Raw genomic sequence first — 21,712 nt, 5'->3', positions numbered from 1 at the left:
TTTAACTAATTATTGATAAACATCAAAATATAGGCTTTGTGGTTTAATCACATCCACTTTAATGTATGATCACTTGGCTATCAGGAGACGGGTGATGAGCTGTGATGATGGCCAACCAACCAACAAGCAGAGTGGACTATATAGAGACAGAAAAATCTGAGCAGTCACTGGACGATTGAATGAGTCCAGTCGCCACAGAGCACTGCTGGAGTCTTTCTAAAGTGCTGTCATTTACTGCCAGCTGTATTGTGGCGCTTCCTTTGCTGGAGCAAAAAATAGCAGTAGTACCGCTCTTGCTAATATACAATAGGCTTATCTATATCATACTAAATTATTTAGAGAACCCCAAAATTATATATTAAACAGAACTGTGCAACCTAAAAAAAAAAAGCGACAGAAAAAAGGAAAAACTGTAGCAGGCCAGCAGCCCTTGCAGTGTAGCTGCAGAATATATTCTGATCCAATAAAGCTCAACATCAAGCACCGTGACAAAAAATCCAGAACATCCCTTCAGGGCAGTTTCTGACTGTGTAAACCACTCTTACAGTTTCAAAGGGGCTGTGAAATGATTTATTTCTTTTTAAAACCATAAAGAAATGAAGCAAGCTGTGTAAACCACTCTTACAGTTTCAAAGGGGCTGTGAAATGATTTATTTCTTTTTAAAACCATAAGGTTACTGAACGAAAAAATGCACGCTCTGCAGGGGGCAGAATTGCTCTTTCTCACAGCCCTTGACTTCTTGGCTCTCATGTAAGAAAAGTTGTTCTTTCCACAGAGCTTCTCCATTAGCCAACCAAGCCATAGCAAACATGCAAAAATATATAAAGACTACAAATTAAATGTGTGAACCTTAAATCATTTATTTGATATTTAAATATGCAATTCCTCACTAAATTGCATTACATTATGTTATATATTTTATATTATGTACTGTATTTCTTGAATGCACAGATTTACAATCAGTTTGTTTTGACAATAATATATTTGTATTGTATTTGTTATTAAAAGTATACTTTAGTTAATAAAGTAATATATATGAACTATTTAATTGGCAATATATTTGGTTTAATACATTTAAATCATATTCTCTTAATTTATATTCATTTACATTATTTTATATAAAAAATATTAGGCAGTAGGACAGCCTCTTGAAAAGGTACAGTATATGGATTATTATATAAGACAGGCAAATAATTTTGTTTGTGACCCTAAATTATGTGCTGCATAATGAATATGTACTTTTGGTATCTAACTGGTGATAGTTCTAAATTTTTTGTTGAGTGATGATTTTGTAGTTTTGGACAGGACATTGTTATTTTTTTGTATGTTGTGAAATTTTGTATTTTGTTATATGAGATTGAAAAGATCTGATGATGTTGTCAATAAACGTACTATTACGCAAGAAAAAAAATTCAGACATCATAATCATTAACTGAATAAAATGACTAATTAATCTATGAAGATTTAGCCATTTTCCACCCAAAGCCCCAATGTCTGATTTTTATAAACAGATATTTTTTGGACCAATTCTTTCTGTCTATATCAGTAGACATCTAAATGTTTTATTGGCATTGCTTCTGTGTGAACAGATAGCCTACAGCAGAATTACTTTCATGCCTTCTGCTTCTTCCTAAAGTGAATTATACTCTTTTTCTTTCTGAGTTCAGAAGACGCTGTTGTGCAAATATTCTTAATGTAGCGTCGAACATAAAAACAGAGGAGCCATTTGCTCCTCTCTGTGGCTCTGAGCAGATGTGGGCGTTAAAGAAGTTTGGACAATTTGGACCACCTCCGCTCCGAAGCTCATTTAAATGTATTTCAACAAATAATGCATATCAACAAATCTGTGATCGGGCTCGACTAACAAGAAAATCCAAAACATAAATCAGAAAGAAGTTTTTGGGACAGAATTCAACGTGACAGCTTGAGTTACTAAGTTTGGAAGCGGTAGATTTTCTTCTTTATTCAAGGCAGTCAAGGAAAGTAAAACTACATTAAAGCCCGAGGCATCCGACGTGTGAGTCATCGTGAAATATTCTTGTTTCTACACATAAATTGGACTAGTCGTTTTATTCCAACAAATGTCTGCAGGGAACAAAATAAGGGTACTATAAGGTATTAAACATGAAAAAAAATCAAAGGTGGAAAAATATGTATGTGGCCTGCAGAAATAAACACTGTAGAGTTACATCAGGCTGTCCTCAGGTGAACGCTTTACTGATCTGTTGATGTCAATTTAAAAATGTCAAATTAAATGAATTAAAAGATTTTATATCTTTAATAACATATTATGCATTGCAAACATTTAATTTTAATATTTATGTCACTCTGGTACGCTGATTTATATAAAGCCAGCCTTCTTATATGAGCTGCTTACAATGTTTTGTCATTTATGTTGCCATCACCCCTGTGTATTCTGCACTAAAATAACATTGACTGGATTTTAAATGGTGTTTTGAATTTAAATTGTATTACTATGCAATGATGTATGAAAGAGTGTGAAGTGACACAAGAAACATGAAGGACACTGGTTTAGTAAATCAGAATCAAGAGATCCACTTAAATAATTAAATAACCATTGCTCAGCCAAACTTTTAAATAGAGAAGATTTTGGCGGAATGGATTAGTTCACTAAAACTCAAAGCCAAACAGATGGCCACTGTATTTTAATGGATGTGTTTCAGCGTGTGATAAAAGGCTGAAAAGTTTGTGATTTAAATGGAATATGTTTTAATATTATTTTGTTCTGAATGAAAAACAATGCTACGGTCTGGTGTGGATCAAACGCATACAATGGCAGGATATGTGGTCAATTTGTTTTGGCAGGGAACATTGGCTGGTGGACGTCTGGCAGTCGACAGATGCCTAGCAATCAGAAAGAAGAACTGGACGTTAAAACACACACCTGTAATATTCAGAAAGCCCAGAGAGACCTCCATGTGTGGGGGACATCTACCAAATACACTGACTAGCTTGCAGTATATTTGGAATAAAGAGCTTCTAGAATGTTCGAAAACATTCCCAAAGTTAACCAAAAGAAGTGTAGCCTTTCATTCACATTTGAGCTGAGTGAACAGTGAAATTGCTGTAAATACAGACTGATAAGAAAAAAAAAATCAAACCTGCATCAGCAACACTGCTTTAACAAAAAAGCAAACCAACAAGATTTGTTTGACATAATCGCTCTTGTGGTACTTTGATGGCATACACTTTATGTGTAATATTTTAATTTACACAATTTTGCAAAATCAGACAATATTGTGTCTAATATATACCACCATATATTAACTTTGTATTGTGGCAAATAAATCCACTTCTCACTTTTAGCTAACAAACATAGACATGAAACACTGAACATAATCCGGCTTCATACATTTTAATTACCTGTTCTGTCTAACAATAATGTGAATTATGAACCATTAACAGAAAACACACTGGTCATTTGATTCTGCAAATCTGATTGCTGAAATTACCCATCAACCCCGGGCTAGACTATATTTGTGTGTTTGTTGAATTGAACAGGAACTAGACGGTTGCGGTTCACTATTGACATGCCTCTCAGGTGCTGGACTCTTGTGGCGGGTGATAAGAGTGAAACAACTCAACATTCAAGTCAGGTGAACTCGGTCTGAATCCCTCAGTGAGACTCGACATACGGTTTTTAAACCTTTGCTGGCTAGCCTTGTTAATTGTTCATTTAATTCTGCCTTATTCAGTCTAGTGAAGTAAACTCATGTTGTTTTGAACCACCAGTTCCATCATTTCCACAAATAAGGAGGAGAATATTTTTCATGAATGTCATTTAAACGTGACACGTGACTCATTATCACATTTTGCTCTTTCATTACAGTACCGACCCAATCAGTTGAAATAACAACAACAGCCTCAACAGCCAACAATTCATTGTAAAGGTAATGAAACATTACTGATGCGTCTCTGAAGACGGGGAGCAAAAACAATATTAATAAGACGAAGGGGCATGTCGATACGTGCCTCTGTTTGTGGTCAGTGAACATAATGGTGTGTTAATGATGACTGAACGAATATGGAGGAGATGAGGTGAGAATCTCATTGACTGCTGTTTTCGGGTACATTATTAGTCTAATTGGAAGCGAGACACTGTCTTATACGTTTACAATCCGACATGGCTAACAGTCCCTGAAATCTCATCGCATGTGGGACAAATCAGACATCTAGCTGACAAAATGAAGGGTGGAAAAGAATAACAAATTAGTTTTAGGATGAACAATTGATCCATTTATTACTGCGAGTGACTGAGACACATGTGTGCAAGAAGACAAATGATTTCTGGCTTCTGTGTTGTGCTGAGAGGCCTTGCTTGCTATTATAGTGGATGAGATTTATTTGTGCAATTAGAGGTATGATTTTTGGCTTCTGTTTTGTTATGATACCATATACTCTTTGTACAGTTTGTCCGATTATGGAAATATCCACTTAATAATGCCACATGAGTCTTTTCTGCAGTCTAAATGAGATCTAGCTATATTTTAAAATAGAAGCACTTCAGACGTGAAATGTGATAATAAGCAGCTGGTAACTTGTTGTTCAGCAAACAGGCAAAGCAACAGATCTCGTGTCACTCTGAAGTGAAAATCACTGTGATAGTTTTGCAGCTGTATCAGCTCCTCTCTGTTTTTATGTCTCCTAAAATGCGCCGGATCATCCTCCCTCCTGGTGGAGGTCCTCATTATCTTGTTCCACCCACTCGCTATTTGAATTATTTGCCCCGCTCGGTTTGGCAGCATCAGGCTGACTCCATCACATGCCACAGGCTGTGCAGAGCTCAAAATAATGCTGACACGTCGTCACAGTTGATTGAGCGGCAAACCTTGTTAAAGCCAAAACACATGATGCAAAAGTCAGAAGCGGAAGAACAGAATCACTTCTTTTTTTTTAATTATCTGTTATTTTCAGATATAAAGCATTTAAAGGCTTTGATACAAAAATGAGAGGAATATGTAAAATTCAGATGGAAATAGGCACACATTGTGAAGTTTTCAATTATTATTGGTAGAAGATCTAACACACCAACATTTATGATCTCATGACCTGTAGTCTGTAAGGCAAAAATATCCATGAGAATTATTACTAAATTAAGAGGTCAACAGTAGTAAACAAGAAGTCCAAAATGTTCTTAGGCTATTTGATTTTTAGGGCATTCCTTTTTCTTTCTTTTTTTTTCTTGAGATCACACTCTTAAAAATAAGAGAATTGGCATCTTTGGTTCCATGAAGAACCTTTTACATCCATGGAACCCCAGGTTAAAAAAGTACACTGCCATAATGTACTTAAAGTGCTCTATTTTTGCTCACCAATTTTGTACTTAATATACTAAAAATAGTCTTTAGTACTCAACTGTGCTATTTTGGGACACCATATAACTAAAATCCGCTTTTAACATACTATCTCTGTATTTTAAAAATGGATTTATTTACCAATTGTAGTACACTTGAGTATACTAGTGTATGAAAGATGGATTCAAGTGTACTACAAGTGGTAAATAAATACATTTTTTTAAACACAGAGATAGTATGTTAAAAGTGCATTTGAGTTCAAATTCATGGTGTCCCAAAAAAGAACAATTGAGTACACTTAGTTTATCTTTAGTATATTAAGTACAAAAAAATTAGTGCACAAAAATAGAGCACTTTAAGTACATTTTGGCATTGTACATATATATATATATTTTTTTTTTTACCTGGGACCTTTCCATTGGACAAAATGTTCTTTATGGTGGAAATAGGTCATTAAGATGTTCTTCACACTAAAAAAAGAACCGTTTACAGAAGGGTTCTTCACTCTTAAAAACAAAGGTGCTTCACGATGCCATAGAAGAACCGTTTTGTCTAAATGGCTCCATAAAGAACCTTTAACATCTGAAGAACCTTTCTGTTTCAAGGTTCTTTGTGGTGAAAGAAGGTTCTTCAGATTATAAAAAGTTAAGAAAGAGATAGTTCTTTAAAGAACTTTTGACTGAATAGTTCTTTTTGGAACCAAAAATGGTTCTTCTATATGGCATCGCTTGAAGAACCTTTTGAACCACCTTTATTTTTAAGAGTGTTTGCGGAAACACCCTTTTGGAACCTGAAAACAGACTTGAAAGCAGCTTTTGTAGAGTCAGACTTTGGCTTGGAGACAGAATTGCATGAAAAGCTTTTTTTATTTCATAAACCCTTTGCTACAACTCATTTTTATATATTAGCTGTTGGCTACATAAATTCTGAAAAAAATGAAAGACCAATTAGGATTAAATGACTGACTCATCCACACCATGCTGACAATGTGCTCTTTGTGTTTCTAATTAAATACATTATTTTCTGCAGATTATTTCCATTATCTCCTGCTAACAGAGCAGTCTGACCACCGCGGACAATGCTTGCACAGACTGCTGCAATCTTAGCAGAAAATGACATACTGTAAGATTTCTTTCCTCACTCTGTCTCTGCTGCTGTAACAGGTGTGACAGTATTTCACTGAACTGAGTGTTTTAATGATTCTGTGAATCTGTGTTAATTCTGTCTCCAATTTTTCTCAAATGCTAATTGTCACTGGTTGTTTGAATGTCAGTAAGGAGACAAATCAAGCACAAGCCTCTGACTCTCTGTGTGCTCTGAAACTAAAATAATAATAATAAAAAAACTTAAAATAAACTGAAACTGGAGATTCTTCTGAACAAAAGTGTGGATTTAAGGTTAAATATGCTGATTTCTAACCTATTGCTAGATTGAGAAAATGCTAGGGTGCCGCACAGTAATTTTGGCTTCTTTTGATTTCTTTTGCTGTCAAATTACTTGAGTTTGGAATCAAAGAATGGTTACAGATGTCCTTCTGTGATTGAGTAAGATGAATGGCTTCAGGGTGATGATAATAGCCCACTATTTAGCAATTGTTCAGGGCTAAGAAAATAACATATCCTAAAATGTAGCATTTAACTGTGAACTCCACTTCTAAGAAAATCTACTACGGAATCAATTTAAGGATACTATTTTTTCCTAGGAAATCCTGTCATCAAAAATAGTGATGGGCTCTCGAAATTCAAAGGCCCCAAAGAGCACGAAAACCACTTTAGGATCTGATTCATATATCCTGACAGGCATATAAAAAACTCAGTATGCATATGTAAGGTCCCATTTGTGCAGCACATTTCAGCATCTGGTGGCAGACGTCTCAGAGTTCTCTGAGGAACGTCTGTGTTCTCATTACTGTAGTTCGGCCACATTTCACAGCCTGCATTTCCTGCTCTCATATATCTGGAGCTTCTACAGGCCACGAGCTTGTGTTTGTGTTAGTCGGGCCGTCTTTAGTAATTAGCAATCCTGACCCAAGACTGAATTACTCAGTCATCTTGAGGGAAACAGATCAACAATCCTTATATAATGTAATTGTGCTGTTTATTATGTCTTGAGGTATCTGAAGGTAACCTAAAAATTATGAATTCAGTCATTATTTATGCACTTAACAGGTCTTAACAACCCTTTACGATTTATTTCAGTGCACTGAAAGTCTCGTGTACTGGATTCTAAGTTTTCAATAGTCATACAATAACTTTACAATTTTGGATGAATTTATTCCTTTCATGGTATATTTTCAACCTGCAGCAGACGTTCAACATGTGAAGGGAAATTTGATACATTTATGAGCAGCTAAATGTTAAGCCATTAAAAGCTGTTACATCTTGTAACCAGCGGCCGCTCTGCTGCTGCTGCTGCAGTATGTAAAAGCAGATATCATTACTGTACTTTAGTGTGTCTGAATTCCCCGCGTGCGTGTGCTATTTCATATCTGCCTTCTTTGGAAAGTAACACGGCTCACTTATGATTTATGCATGCCATAAATAGAAGATAGGAAGTGGAAAATTGAAAATGTATCAAAGCTGAACATTTGCTGCTTGACTTAGCAAAGAGAAAAGTCCTGTTTGCATGAGCAACTGCTCTGTGATTGAGAAAAAAGGCCTTTGTGTTCTGTCTCTGCATACAGGACTTATGAGACACTGCAAGATTTAGAAGATGTTTGTGCCTTCTTATGCAAGTTTAATTCCTCTGTAGAAAGTTCATTATACGCACAGTCACGTTCACTATAAACCTGCCAGCAGCCGATCGCTACGTGTGAAGTGATGAAACGTTTTTCACAAGCAATTAACTTCAGATATCTCATGTCAGGAGTTTACACAGAATGCTTTGTTTATCCAGCTGATTCAGATGTGTTTGGCACAGATTGTTTGTGTGTGTGTTTAATGTGTCTTTTATTTCTTTATTTTGAGTGGGTGGGGACGGGCAACAATTCATACGAGAAAAAAGCTGTCTCACCTTTGGAAGTTAAATTCTGCTATATCTTTTGATTAAGGTATATAAAAGTGAATATAGTCATGTAAACCTAACAAGCCAAATAACTTGTGCTTGACAGCAGCTACAATTCTTCTCCTTTCCCCACTACAAAATATTTAAATATTTAAATGATAATTAAGAGCAGAGGGGACATTGTATTTGTCAAATACAAATATGAACCTCAAAGTATGATTTTTGAATTCTGTTTAACAGGAATGTAAAGACATAAAAGTAGTTTTTTTTATTTTTGACTTATTTTGTCTGTATTAAAGTGTCAGGCAGGAAATACTAATGTCATATGTGAATTATTAGAAATTGTCTGGCCTTTAGATCTGTCCAGATACAAAAAATGCATGTGCAACTGTGCTGAGGAGATTCTGATCAGGATTTCCCCTTTCACATCCCACAGTTGGCACATCCACCTAATGAGAAGCACCAGAGGTGTATTTTCAGAGGGGCGTCTCAAGTCGGCAGCCGTCTGCTGAAGGATGACATCTTTACAGCAGACTTTCCTAAATAATTCATGAGTGTCAAGCAATAAAACCCCTTTTAGTCATAGACCACAGGTGCATGGATGTTTACAGATGCTGCAGACATCAGGCCTGTGGGGATTCCACATAAATGTGACGACCATCAGTGGATTTCAGGTCACTGTGTGGAGATGACAGACAAGACCTGTGTGTTTTCTGATGCTTCTCCTCTGATGCTGGTACATGACCCGTGATATAAGAGCAGATAACACAACATGGTGCAAAACAACAAGTGAAGCCTATAATCTGACCAATAACTCACAGATGTAGACCAGAGGTGTGCAGACCAGTGCATGTTTGTGACAAGGAAAAGATATAAACTCCTCTGACACTATATTTTTGCCTGTTAGCCAATTTCACTTCACATGTAACCGCCTTTATTCTTTACAGAGCTGCTGAACCATCCATATACTATAATATCAAAATCCACCAACATATTTATTTATATCTGTTTTGGACTGTTTTCATTTGTAAATGGTGCATGTTTCTCTCCTATTTCAGATGAGACGACTTTATTACTAGGCGAAGAATGAAGAATTTTTTTTTGGTTTTATTTGCCAGCATTGGTTTTATCCAGCAATGGTTTGAAGTAAAAAAAAAAAAAAAAAAGTCTTGATGGATTTGTTTATTAAAAACGCACAGCCTTTCACTTTACAGGATGTTAATCGATGGACTGGAGTCATGTGAATCACTTACATTAGATTATTGTGACGTTTTTATGAGCTGTTTGGTCTCTGTTTGGACTCTCATTCTGACGGCACCCATTCACTGCAGAGGATCCATTGGTGAGCAAGTAATGCAATGATACATTTCTCCAAATCTGTTCGCACAAACAAACAAACTCATTGACATTTCGAAAGGCCTGAAGGTGAGTAAATTCTAAGCAAATTGTCAAGTTTGTTTTAACTACACATAAGAAAGCTTTTTGCCATTTATCTTCAATATGGTTTTTCTTCATATAATTATTATTTTATACATCATTCGTTTCATGTTCTCACTCCTGTCTCCAGGGACAGATGTGTTTCCATATATTCTTTCTTAGAATTATATTCTCTTATGGTTATTTTTGTCTCATAAGTCTAGACTGGAATAAAAGCATTGGAGAGGTCAGTCATCATTGACACTTACAGAGTCTCTCGTGTTATTACAGTAAATGTCAAATCCTGCTAATTACATGTCAGAGCTGCTGCTTTCAGTTAACGAGAGTCACATACATGCATATTACTGAGATCAAATGAGCCTGCTTCTGACTGGATCACTGATTTCTAATGATTTATTAAATAATCTGTAAGTCTAAAATCATTTTAATGTGATGTAATGGCCACTGCTTGATAATGTATGATCCAGACTCAACTGTTTAATTATAAATGGAAATATATACTGAAACTAATTAGAGAGATAGATAATCATTAGTAATCCATGGGTTTAATAGAAAATAATGCACATTAGAAGACCTCATCAAAATCATTTGAATGAACTTGCAAAGGAACCTATGCAAAACTGAAATAATATTAAAGTTCTAATATTATTAAAATTAAAAAGTTTTAATATTAGAGTTAGCAGTAAATATACTGTTATGAGACACATGCTTCACTTACTTCTTCTTTTTTATTTATTTTTGGTTTAAATGTGTCAGTAATATGAGTAATTAGAAACAGAAATACTGCTCTTGGCAGCCAAATGATATATTGTTTCTCAGCACAATATGTTTCTTGGTGATAATTTAAAACAATGACTCAATGTTCAGAATGTCCAACTGTCTTATAAATATTTACCCTGAAAAAATATGTTGTTTTGCACAATTTTGTTTTGATGGAGGGTGGATTTGTGTACATTCACAATTACACATATTGAAAATACTTGCATTAACTTTTTCCCTAAAGAGCTAGTTTTTCAAAATAATTATTATAAAACTAGACATTTCAGACTACAGTATATGATGTTCATTTGCATTATTTTATTTAAATATAGAAGTAATACAAGATGATTTAAAGGTATAGTACGTCTAAAAATAAAAAACTCAGTAATAATTTACTCACCCTCGTGTCATTCCAAATCTGTATGTCTTTAAAAATAAAAATCAAAATAAAAATAAATAACATACAGACATTTGGAACAACATGAAGTTGAGAAATGATGACAGAATTTGTCTTTTGTTTTTGCATCCTTTTTAACTTCAGTTTCATGGAACACCTTGATTTTCTTTCAACTGCAGTTCAACTATATATTTAACTTTGCTTCTCTTCTGTGTGTTTCATCAAACGTCCACTGGCTGCCAGTCAGGGCTTTGTACTTTGTGTGTGACTGTCTGTGAGCAGATCAGACACGAGTCAAGGACACAAAGATGTCCTCGCTGGACTGTGACTATTAGTGCAAACTTCACTGTTATTCTATCACTCGTAGCGGGATTAGAAATATATCAGAAACGCTCGAGAAGGTGAAGGGGTGCTGATACACTCAGCAGAGGAGAGAAACACCAGAATTTTGTCCTACAAGAAGCCCAGTGACATTTAATCTATCGCTGCAGGGAAGACGAGAGATGGGACGACTTTCATCAATGTATGTCAGCACTAGAGAGGAGGGTGAAATACACGCTACAACCTCACATCTGAGACCCAGCATGAAATATTACAGGCCAGTGAGCATTTCATTCACAGGTGTCTTTGCAGCAGGTTTGTTTGTGAACCACTGAAATTACAGGCTCAGTTCTGACTGTAATTAAAGGAATGACATAATAAATGTAAATTCATCTCTCTCTCTTACACACACACACACACACACACACACACACACACACAAAACTGTGTTTTATTAAGCTGAAAAAACTACACGTTTTAGATGTAGCAAGGCATGAAATCCTTTCTTTGATTTTATCTTGTGCTTCAAGGATTTCATAGCACCTTTGTCTATGAGCATAAACTATGGCAGCTTATACTAATCAAGAACCCCTGCTTTAACTAGAAGGGATGATTTGACTGAAATGTAAAGCAGCCAATAACAAATTTTGTTTTGTTTTTACACACCATTTTAAACTATTGTCCCTTACTAATATCATAATAAGAGACCAACATGGAGAAAAAATAAATAAATTTGTGTACAACACAATTAAAAAATAGATAGACAGATAGACAGATAGATAGATAGATAGATAGATAGATAGATAGTCAAATAAATAAATAAATAATATCTATCTAATATAATTAAATTAAATATCTATCTAAATATCTAAGTCAGCATATTAGAATGATTTCTGAAGGATCATGTGACACTGAAGACTGGAGTAACGATGCTGAAAATTCAGCTTTGCCATCACAATAATAAATTACATTTTAAAATATATTAAAATCGTAATAATAAATTGTAATAATATTGTAATAATATTTCACAACATTACTGTTTTTTACTTTTTTTTGATCACATAACTGCATCCTTAAAAAACCTTTGAAAAATATAAACAATTCTTACTGACCCCAAACTATGGTTTAATCCTGCTAATCAATTTAGAGTTGGTCATTTTTTTTTGTTTTTTTTTTTTTTTTGTGCATAATCTGGTCAGTGTTCAGATTTGTGGTGTGACACTGATTCTGAGGCAAGCAATAAATAACCCATGTGTAGCTCCTTCAATAATTACAAATCACACCGTTAGGTGTTTGTAAAGTGCCGTTGCAAAGCCAATAAAATAATGCTGGATGTCTTGCACAATTTAACAAAGAAGCACCTGGGGTGGCAATTCAGTCATATTGCCACTGAAGTAGGAAAATAAATAATAAGTCTCTGGAAACTACTAGAGTTTAAACTTAAAGTGGATTTCAAATATTTACTCTAAAGGTAGGATGACAAGTTTTAAATTCCTCTGCAGGCAGAGTCATCCTCGATCAGGGGGCTGTGTTGAGGTGGGGAAAAGTGTCAAGGCTGAGATTGTGATACTGTCCCTGCATCTGTTAAAACACACACTAGTAGATATGTTTTTGTGGATGTGAATGATTCAATTAGTCCATCTCTTTGAGTTTTTTGACTGTTTTTTGTTTTTTGTTCTTGTTTGATGTGCTCTTATCAAGACAATAAATGAGTTTGAAAATATGGGTTTGAAATCCCAAATCTGGCTTCACATTAAGAGCGGCTGATCTCTCTTATCGGGACGAAGCTAAATGTTGTGTCACTTGCTCCGGCTGAAGGGCGAGACACTCTGAGACACTCCAGATCTCCATCCTCAGAGGAACTGCAGTGATAGAGAAGAGCACATACTTACAAATGTGGAGATTAGCAGCTGTGTTCACTGAGAGTTGGAGGCTTTATCTATTTTCTGCTTCTTTTGGACCTCTGGTGCTTCGCTGCTCTCTGGGGCAAATCCAGAGTGACTGAAATACACATTTTGCCTTCGAGGTGCAACAGGTTTATGTGGTGGTCTGTGAATCAGGCCATGACCCAGAAGACATGGAGAAGCTGAAAATAGTTTAATGTACTTGGTAATGTAAAGCAATCCATGGTGATCAATTTGACTACTAAAATGATAATCTGTCTGGGAAATCCTCCAGTCGGCCGGGGAGGATTTAAAGTGTCTAAAGAACGAATGAGAAGGTTTATGTGATTGAGTCCCACACAGCGCCTGGAGACATGCAGATTCAATATGAAAACACACATATAAAATGAGTTCAAGAGATTTAATGAGAATCAGCTCCCATTAAAACAAACAGCAAGGAAAAAAGAAGAGGAATGGATGGGGGCCACAGGCGCATAAAAAATATGCCCAGAGAAGTTAAACGTGACAAAGGTGCAAGTAGCTTATTTTCTCTGAGATGGACTGCAGTAGCTTCTGTGTTTTGGTGTCCGAGGTCAACGGGGACAAATATCCTGAAAGCGTTTAGTTTGCGTCGCACATGATAACAGGTTTGCTCAGGCACTGCAGCCACATTGGTTTGCTCCCTTCAGTTTGACTGTTGACCTTGAGTTTCCTGCATCAAACCCAAAGGAAGAAAAGGAGGCATTGAACAGGTTTAAGTTCAGATGTTTTCAGCACATTCACAAGCTTCTGTTGTTGACTGAGGCTAAACAAAGAGAGTAAAAGGTTGATTATAGGCTTCTTAAATGTGCAACAGAAGCTGCAATTGAGCTTTTAGGTATTTCACAACCTGAACAAAATGAAAAAGTTTCCTTGACATTTGCATTATTTTTATTAATAAGTGACACTCATCAAAGAACTGATGATAAAGAGAAGATGTTAGATCAGTCAATCACAAACGATCCATGGGCGTGGCGTCTGAGGCTGAGACTAGTGGTTTGTTAACAATGAAAGCCGTCTGAAGAAGTCTTGGTGGAGGTGGGTTATTGAGCATTGGATTGCTTCCATAGTTTTTATATGTATCGGTCTGTCCAAGCTTACCTCAGCACAAACTCAAATCTCCTCCCCAAACTCAATAACTCATCACAATCCTGGCCGCTGATAGAAGCCCCAGGCACTTCAGTTTCCCATGTTTCAGCTGCTCACAATGTATCTGGTCTCGTCTCTTCCTGACCAGACTGTCAGAATTTAAAATGCTCAGCATATTTTTCCATCTGAGTCCGTCTGAGAATCAGAAATGGGCCTCGGTTATTGCAAAAAGCATCTGGATGCTGCTGTGGTTCACGCCAAATCAGAAAAAGAAGATGAATAATTTACTGTCAAAATACATGATATTACAGTACATCCAACCTTTATAGCTTTGAATGAAAATGTTATTGATACAGCTCTAATAAAACTTTTTTTCAGATTATCTGCTTTTGCACGCAGCTCATTTTCAGTTCACAAAATATCTTTCAGTGAATTTTGAGTTAATATTCTGATAATATGTTTGAATAAGTGTTAATAAGCAGTAATTCAAGTATTGAGTAGTAATTCTGCATTTAAGTTTTAACAAATTTTTCGTAAATATATTAAAATAAAAAAAATGGTAAATTAAATTGTTAAAAATATTTGTTGTACTTTTTTATATTTGCAATAATTTAATTGTATATGTTTTATTTCTTTTTAATTTAATTTGCATCAGACATTAAAATCTACATCAGTTTGTCAATATATATAAATATGAACCTCTGTGTTTCTTTACTTTAATTTCAGCTGATGAAACATAAACGGTGATTTATATCAAAACTGAAAAAAAGACCTTTCCATCTGGACTCAGAGGTTTCTTTTCTATCACTATTTGATCATACTGCTCTAAAAGCACATCTAGGATATTTCCACCATGTTATAAACCTCTTCCACCAAACACCATGTAAATGGGCTCGTGGGAGTCTTGGGCCTCATACTGGTGTTTGTAAGTCAATCTTGGAAGGATATAATGGCATGAGGTTTGATGTAGACGTGGTGGGAAGGAAGCCATCTGAATCTGTTGACAGTGTCTCACTGTATTTTCATGATGTTTGGAGAATAATGAAGCTGAGAAGCAAGCGGGGGGGATTTGAAAGAAACACATTTGCGTAGGACCGGTGGCAGAGGCTTTGTGCTCTGACTTGATGTGGCACATTAAGATGGCACGCAGTGTTTGTGGCTCTATGGGCAGCTTATTGTCAGCAGTGGAGGTAGAATTTGCTCATGTTGAACTGTTTTTGAAATTCATGGAAAAATTCATGCATAATGTAACTGTTCTCATTTCTTTACATATGCATGTCAAGGCTGTTTGAAAGGGCTGTTTCTTTTGTGAAGGATTTCTCTCATTTTAATCAATGGTTGTGTTATATTAATATATTTCTATAAGTTCCCGGAGTTGGATCTGCCTGTTGAATGATATAATCTGAAACTGAAGAAAGATTTGTTGAAGGTATTATGATCTGAGGCTGAAACAATGCTTGTGTTTCCAAACAGATGGGTTTGGTCTCATAAATCTCTGTAGAATTTTTCTTGTCTAATTAAAGGCTTGTTGCAGTCTGTTTTAAAACGGCTTTTTTTTTTTTTTGTTTGTTTCAAAACCATTAATAATTGTGTCAATGTATAAAATGGCAAGTATACATATATCTTGCAGTAGTCTTAATAAGACATAAAACACAATAGCAATAATGTGCAGTCAAAAGACACCCCTCTAAACAAGCCATGAAATAAGAAACAAGCTCTTTAGTTTCAGTTCAGCACATTTCATGCAGTTTTCATGATAATGCTGCACTGCGAGGAAGAGTGCGAGACCTTGAAGGAAGAAGAATGAAAAAAACTTTCAAGAACTGAGAACTGTGCAGTAATATCAACAACACTGAAAGAGGAAAACATGATTCATGCACATATAGCTCAATATCACACTATAGTTACATGTATTTGCTCAATATCCATCTGGCTTCCTGGTTTCTCTTATATGGATTTCTGCTATTGACTTCCTGTATTAAATATCGCCCTTGATAAGAGTATAGGAAATGATTTACAGATGGAAACACATGAGGATAGCAGGATACAAAAGGATTGAGTCACACTGTTTTCTTTTCTATCAGATTTTTTTATTCTCAAACACACACACACAAACACACACACACACACACACACACACACACACACACACACACACACACACACACACACACACACACACACACACACACACACACACACACTTTCCTTTTTGGTCATTGGAAACTTGATCTGTTAATGCTGTTTTTGCATGTGAAGTATTTGTGATACTAAGTGCACATGCATGTTTTCTTTAATTATTGTAAAAGTAGATTAAATATTGGTTTGCAGTAAGCAAATGGGCTAAATATAGAGTATATTATTTATTTTTAAGTTGAAAAACTGCTACTATTTATATTAATATTGCTAAACTAGATTTTAAATGAAAATTCCAGATTATATTCTAGTTTAGAACCAGAGTCAGTATGAACACAAAGAGAACTGGGTTATTTTTTACTCCTTTCACCTTCTGGTCCATTTAAACTGGACTTAGATTTAAATATGATGAAAGTTAAAGTCCGACAATCAAGATTTACATTCAAATATCATTTTGTGATTCACATACGCATCTTTAGCATTCATATCTTTCTATGTATTTAAAATAAACTCTGCTTCTGTTAACAAAATTCTAACTTCACCTGGACTTCAGAATGTTTCCTATCTCCATACAAACTCTCAGGAACAGACAAACCTCTGTATCAGTGTTTGGGGGCGTCTGGGCAGCCATCTGAGTGGCAGCACCTCCCCAGCAGCCTGGTAAACCACAGGGAACAAGCAAAGCCTTATAATTACAGTGTATCCTCCAGTCCTAATAGCAGCTGCTTATATTTAATTACATACTGTCACCGGCCCAAACAGCGTTGAGAGCGCAGAACACTGCTGTTGCCTTGACAACCAGTGGAGAAAATCATGGTAATTAATCAGCGGAGAGAATGGCGGGAAAAAACTCAGCCCAAACAATTTATGGATCATCCCTGTTTGCTGCAATTCTCTAGGAGTTTGGTGAAACTTTTATTTTATGGGGAATGTTGCACATAAAACAGACATGTTATTGGACTATCAAGCATGTTATTTGAGCTTGTATCTGTTTATGGTTCAAACCACAGTTTGCTTGTTAAATGTAAAGAATATTCTAACCTATAAAGTTTTATTGCTCATTTAATTAGAATGAGGTGAAATGACCCTCACAAGAACATTGTGAGATTCTGGTCCACATACACCAGGAACAATGTGTTCTTTCCAAAGTTCCTCTATTAACATTTTGAACAGTGTGTACGGCCCTTTTCTCATCATCATCCTCATACGACGCTCAGCAGGACCATGTAAATCATCATCCCATCAAAGCCTGTGCAAATCGCATCTAGATGTCGGTCTGAATACGGCAACAGTCTGAAACACACAGCGGGACTCAAAGCCCCTGGAGACCAAACGATTGTTCATTTTCAACCTGCCTGGCTCCTTTATTTCTAAGCGTAGTTTGATCCTGGGAAATCATCAGAGTTTGTCAAGATGACGAGATAAAAGCTGCTAAATGGACAATAAATCATCAGCTGTCACGAGAAACTGTGTTTGTGCTGCAAAAGAAGAGCCAAGCATCTCAGGAGCGACTCAGGCGTGAGTTTAATGTTATGTCACGTTGATACGCTATTTCCTCTTATTTAAAACAGGCTTAAGTTATTTATGATCAAGTGTGATGATAATAGAAACCTCCATCATCCTCTAGTATAATGAGCAGAGGTCATGGATCAGGTATCGTGTGTAAGAAGCTGTAAGTCGGTCCAGTGCATTTTCAGCCCTCGTTTGAGCAGTTCACTTGATAAGAGACTGCAGATCGATGAATTCTGAGCAGACCGACAAACTTATTGACCTGGATGGAGAAATGGCCAGTGTGTTTGTTTGGACAAGGTTCTTTGGTGCCTCATGACCAGTGGGAAGAGGCCCGAGGGCTTCTGGGTAATGGTAGCTGCCATTAAAATTCAGATCCCGAAACAGTGTCTCCATCCTCAGGCGCATTTCACTCCACAGCAAATTCTATCATTGCTAAAAGCTTTTCATTTAAAACTACTTAACCAAATTTATTCACATTTTGAAGGTAAAAAAAAAACTGTTCTTTGGGGCGTCATGATTATGTAAGAATATTTCAGCATTTATCTCTCTGGAAATGTCTCTGAATCAGATGCACCTCAATCTACTGGTGAACAAAAGCATTTGCATCAGCTGCACAGTCAGGTTGTATCATAGCACAGGTAAAAATACCAATTCCCTGCCGTCTTACTGTGTCATACTTACTGCTTATTCCATATCATATCCATCTGATGTATGAATTATGAATGAGTGTCAAATGTGTGTGTGAGTGGCTGAAACTGCTGACGGATGAATTCTAGACTGATGTGAAAAATCAGCATCTCTCTGGACAGAATCAACTTCCCTCCAGCAAAACACTCACAGCTACATTACATACAGTTTTAGGATGCATCTTATTCTGTCAAAATATACAATTACAGATTATTAAGGCCAAAAACAAACTCTGCAAGTAATATCAATATGTTCATGAAGGAAACAATCATCTGTCCTCAAGGGGTCGAGAGAATTACCTTTAAATGGCTCTTTAAATGGTTTTTATCTTACCTTCAAGTGCATCTAGGAAGCTTTTCCCTTCAAGTCAAGCATTCCTTATTATGCATTTAAGTCGGATACATAACATTTTTGTCACATTATTTCGTTTTATTAACTTCGCACTTGTTGTCTATGTAGATCAATTGGGAAACTCCCTCTAAAGTTTTTCACTCATAAACAAGTCTTTGCTCGCATGGACACTCATGTGCTTGTAAATTGTAATTACAATATTTCCAACTTGAAGTGGATATTATTCATAAATATGTGAAGAGTTTTACTAACTTTGTCTATCTTGATCATCAAAATTATCTTGCTCTACCAATACAGTCACTCTGTCATGACAAATCTCAGTGAGTTTAGCATGGTAATATACACAGCAATGTTGACGTGTTTGGTCTTGGCAGAATAGATCTCGCTGCTGTTTCTGCTGTGGTAGAGCAAGAACTGAGACTTGCTATTGCCAATACATCCACAGACACATTGCTGTAAGCATGTATGAAATATTGCTGCTTCACATATAACGTACATGAATTTACCCTGCACATATAACGTCTGAAATTACCCGTAGCAGATCTATACAGGTGGAGCTGGGGAAGGTGGAGGGTTTCTGAAAGTACACTGCAGACTGCTACAGTGATGAAAGTATTTGAATGTTGAGCAGCAAGCTGATGTGAAAATCAGCTGTGCCATGTAAATGATGATGAAATTATACCAAATAGAGTTAGAAACTGTTGGCCTGCGCTATTTTTTTTCTGAAAGACAAAACTGACCATAGAATAAGTCAGATTACCCTAATGCCCACTTCAGCGCCCCTTGTGTCAAGGATGATATGCAATGTGTACTTACCGGCAATTTTACTCTTGCACCTTTACACAGCTACAGCTTGTCATCAGTGCAGTCAAGCAGGTGTGTGAGGTTGATTTCCCAATGGCTCTGCAGGTGGGCTCGTTCATTGCCTGAAACACAACAGCTGTTTAAGATTACAGAAGTTCCACTGGACAAGGACATCTGCCTGATCGCTGAGATGATGAATAACAGCAGAACTTCACAGGTTTCAGAGAGACTTCACCAGATTGCTTAGATAAGGAACACTGCACTTCAACAGACCAGTTGTGTTGTGTATATCTCTGTCCATTGGTGATTGTGATTCTTACGTTAATGTTACTTGTGGACTGCAGGGGGCAATGTGTCTCTGCTCTGCTTACATACTGTAGTAACAAATCTCCTTCCTTCACTTTTTCTGTGTTTGTGAGTGTGTTTCTCTTAATTTCTCCCCTCTGAAATGACCCTCTATGTGCCGGCAGTCGCAGCTGCCCTCAAGGACATTTTACTGGCGTTTTTTATTCAATTAGCCCCCCTCACAGTCCCTCCAGACTGATCTTGTGTTATATGTTTTCATTCAACAGGAGGCACATGGTTCATGCACATTTGCAGACTATGACACAGGCTTTTGTGTTCAGATGCCACATGGAAATTGCTTATTTTTCTCCTTAAATGCACCTCCATTTTTATTTGATCCGAAGATCTCGCAATCATTCAAGAACGTTCCATCTCAGCCACATTATTTCATAAGAATAGGTGGAAATTCTTTAGGGGTAAATGGGTATAAAAGATCTTGATCGGATGGGAATCTAAATGCGTTTCCTGCCTGTTCTGGTTGAGAGAGTTTCAAATGTGAATAAAATCAGTTGAACTAGAAGCCCCTTTCTCCTTTTCACTTTATCCCCATCATCTTTCCACCTCGCTTTCTCTCTCCCGGCTCCTTCAAGGTTCTCTTCACACGCTCACGGCTCTCCTCTCGCTGTGCTGTGTAACCAGCCATGCCGACGGCTGCAAATTGAGAATGTTATTTGGTGTTTGGAGCCGTCACTTCGTTCAAAGAGCTGCCGCTGGTCTTCCTTTATGAAACAATGACAGATGTACTGAGATAAATGTGTGGTGGAATATGTGGAGGTGGGATTAAAGTGATAGAAGGTGTTTGAAGGTTTGTGGAAAGCTTTTGAAGACAGAAGATGTTTGATAAATGAACAAAATCATATTATTCACAATCCAACATAATAGATAATAACTCTCACCATGTCATTACTAATGAGAATCCAAGAGGAACCGTTTCTTCCTCATCAGTCTTCACATGGTTCCTTACACGTGCCCAGAAATCCAATGAAACCTCTAGGAAGCAGAAGAGAACCCATAATTAAATTTCATCATGTTACAGAAACACAAAGGTCAAAGTGCAAAGGAACAAACCACAGCAGCATGACCAGTGTTGATGACATTTCACATCAAAACCCATGCTTGAGCTAATTTTATTTACATATCTACAATTATTTTAGATATACTAATTTAAATTGTATTTAGTGTGTTCATTTTAAATATGCAGATCTTTACTGTATGTTCTCTGGTGAGATGGTTTTTCTAAATCTTATTTCTGCTGGTCTGAAGGACGAGTTACTCAAACATCACTGATTATAGACTAAAGCAATGGCACACATTCAGTATAATACAATAAAAGCCAAGATTCAATAATTTATGGTTTGATGTCTGCTAAACCAAACCCTTACAGCTCAAATTAATCCAGCAACTGCTGTATTTTATTATCTGATACATACAAGATCAGCAGATATTCATGAGGCAGCTCAGACATCTGGACCTCGAACAACTGTTGAATATCATCCAAAACTAACTAAACGCCTGATGAACATCTGATAAAGAACTTGGAAACATCAGGATGAAGGTCTCATACAAACAATGAGACCACATTGTCATCTGCAGAAGCTTTTGCTGTGGTAAATGATGGCATCTTACCGTAAAA

General features: G+C 36.4%; 1 long non-coding RNA gene across 1 annotated transcript; it reads right to left on the bottom strand.

Moving 5' to 3' along the window:
- Window positions 1-2,739: 2,739 nt before the first annotated feature.
- LOC122137042 lies at window positions 2,740-21,151 on the bottom strand. The gene is made up of 3 exons (XR_006154545.1): window positions 20,976-21,151; window positions 19,747-19,856; window positions 2,740-2,866 (listed from the first exon to the last, which is right to left on the bottom strand). It is a non-coding gene; the product is annotated as an uncharacterized LOC122137042 (long non-coding RNA).
- Window positions 21,152-21,712: the final 561 nt, after the last annotated feature.

This window comes from Cyprinus carpio, chromosome B4 (assembly GCF_018340385.1).
Source record: "Cyprinus carpio isolate SPL01 chromosome B4, ASM1834038v1, whole genome shotgun sequence".
Taxonomy (NCBI): domain Eukaryota; kingdom Metazoa; phylum Chordata; class Actinopteri; order Cypriniformes; family Cyprinidae; genus Cyprinus; species Cyprinus carpio.
The sequence above is the reverse complement of the archived record's forward strand: the minus strand, read 5'-3'. Positions and strand labels throughout refer to the sequence as shown.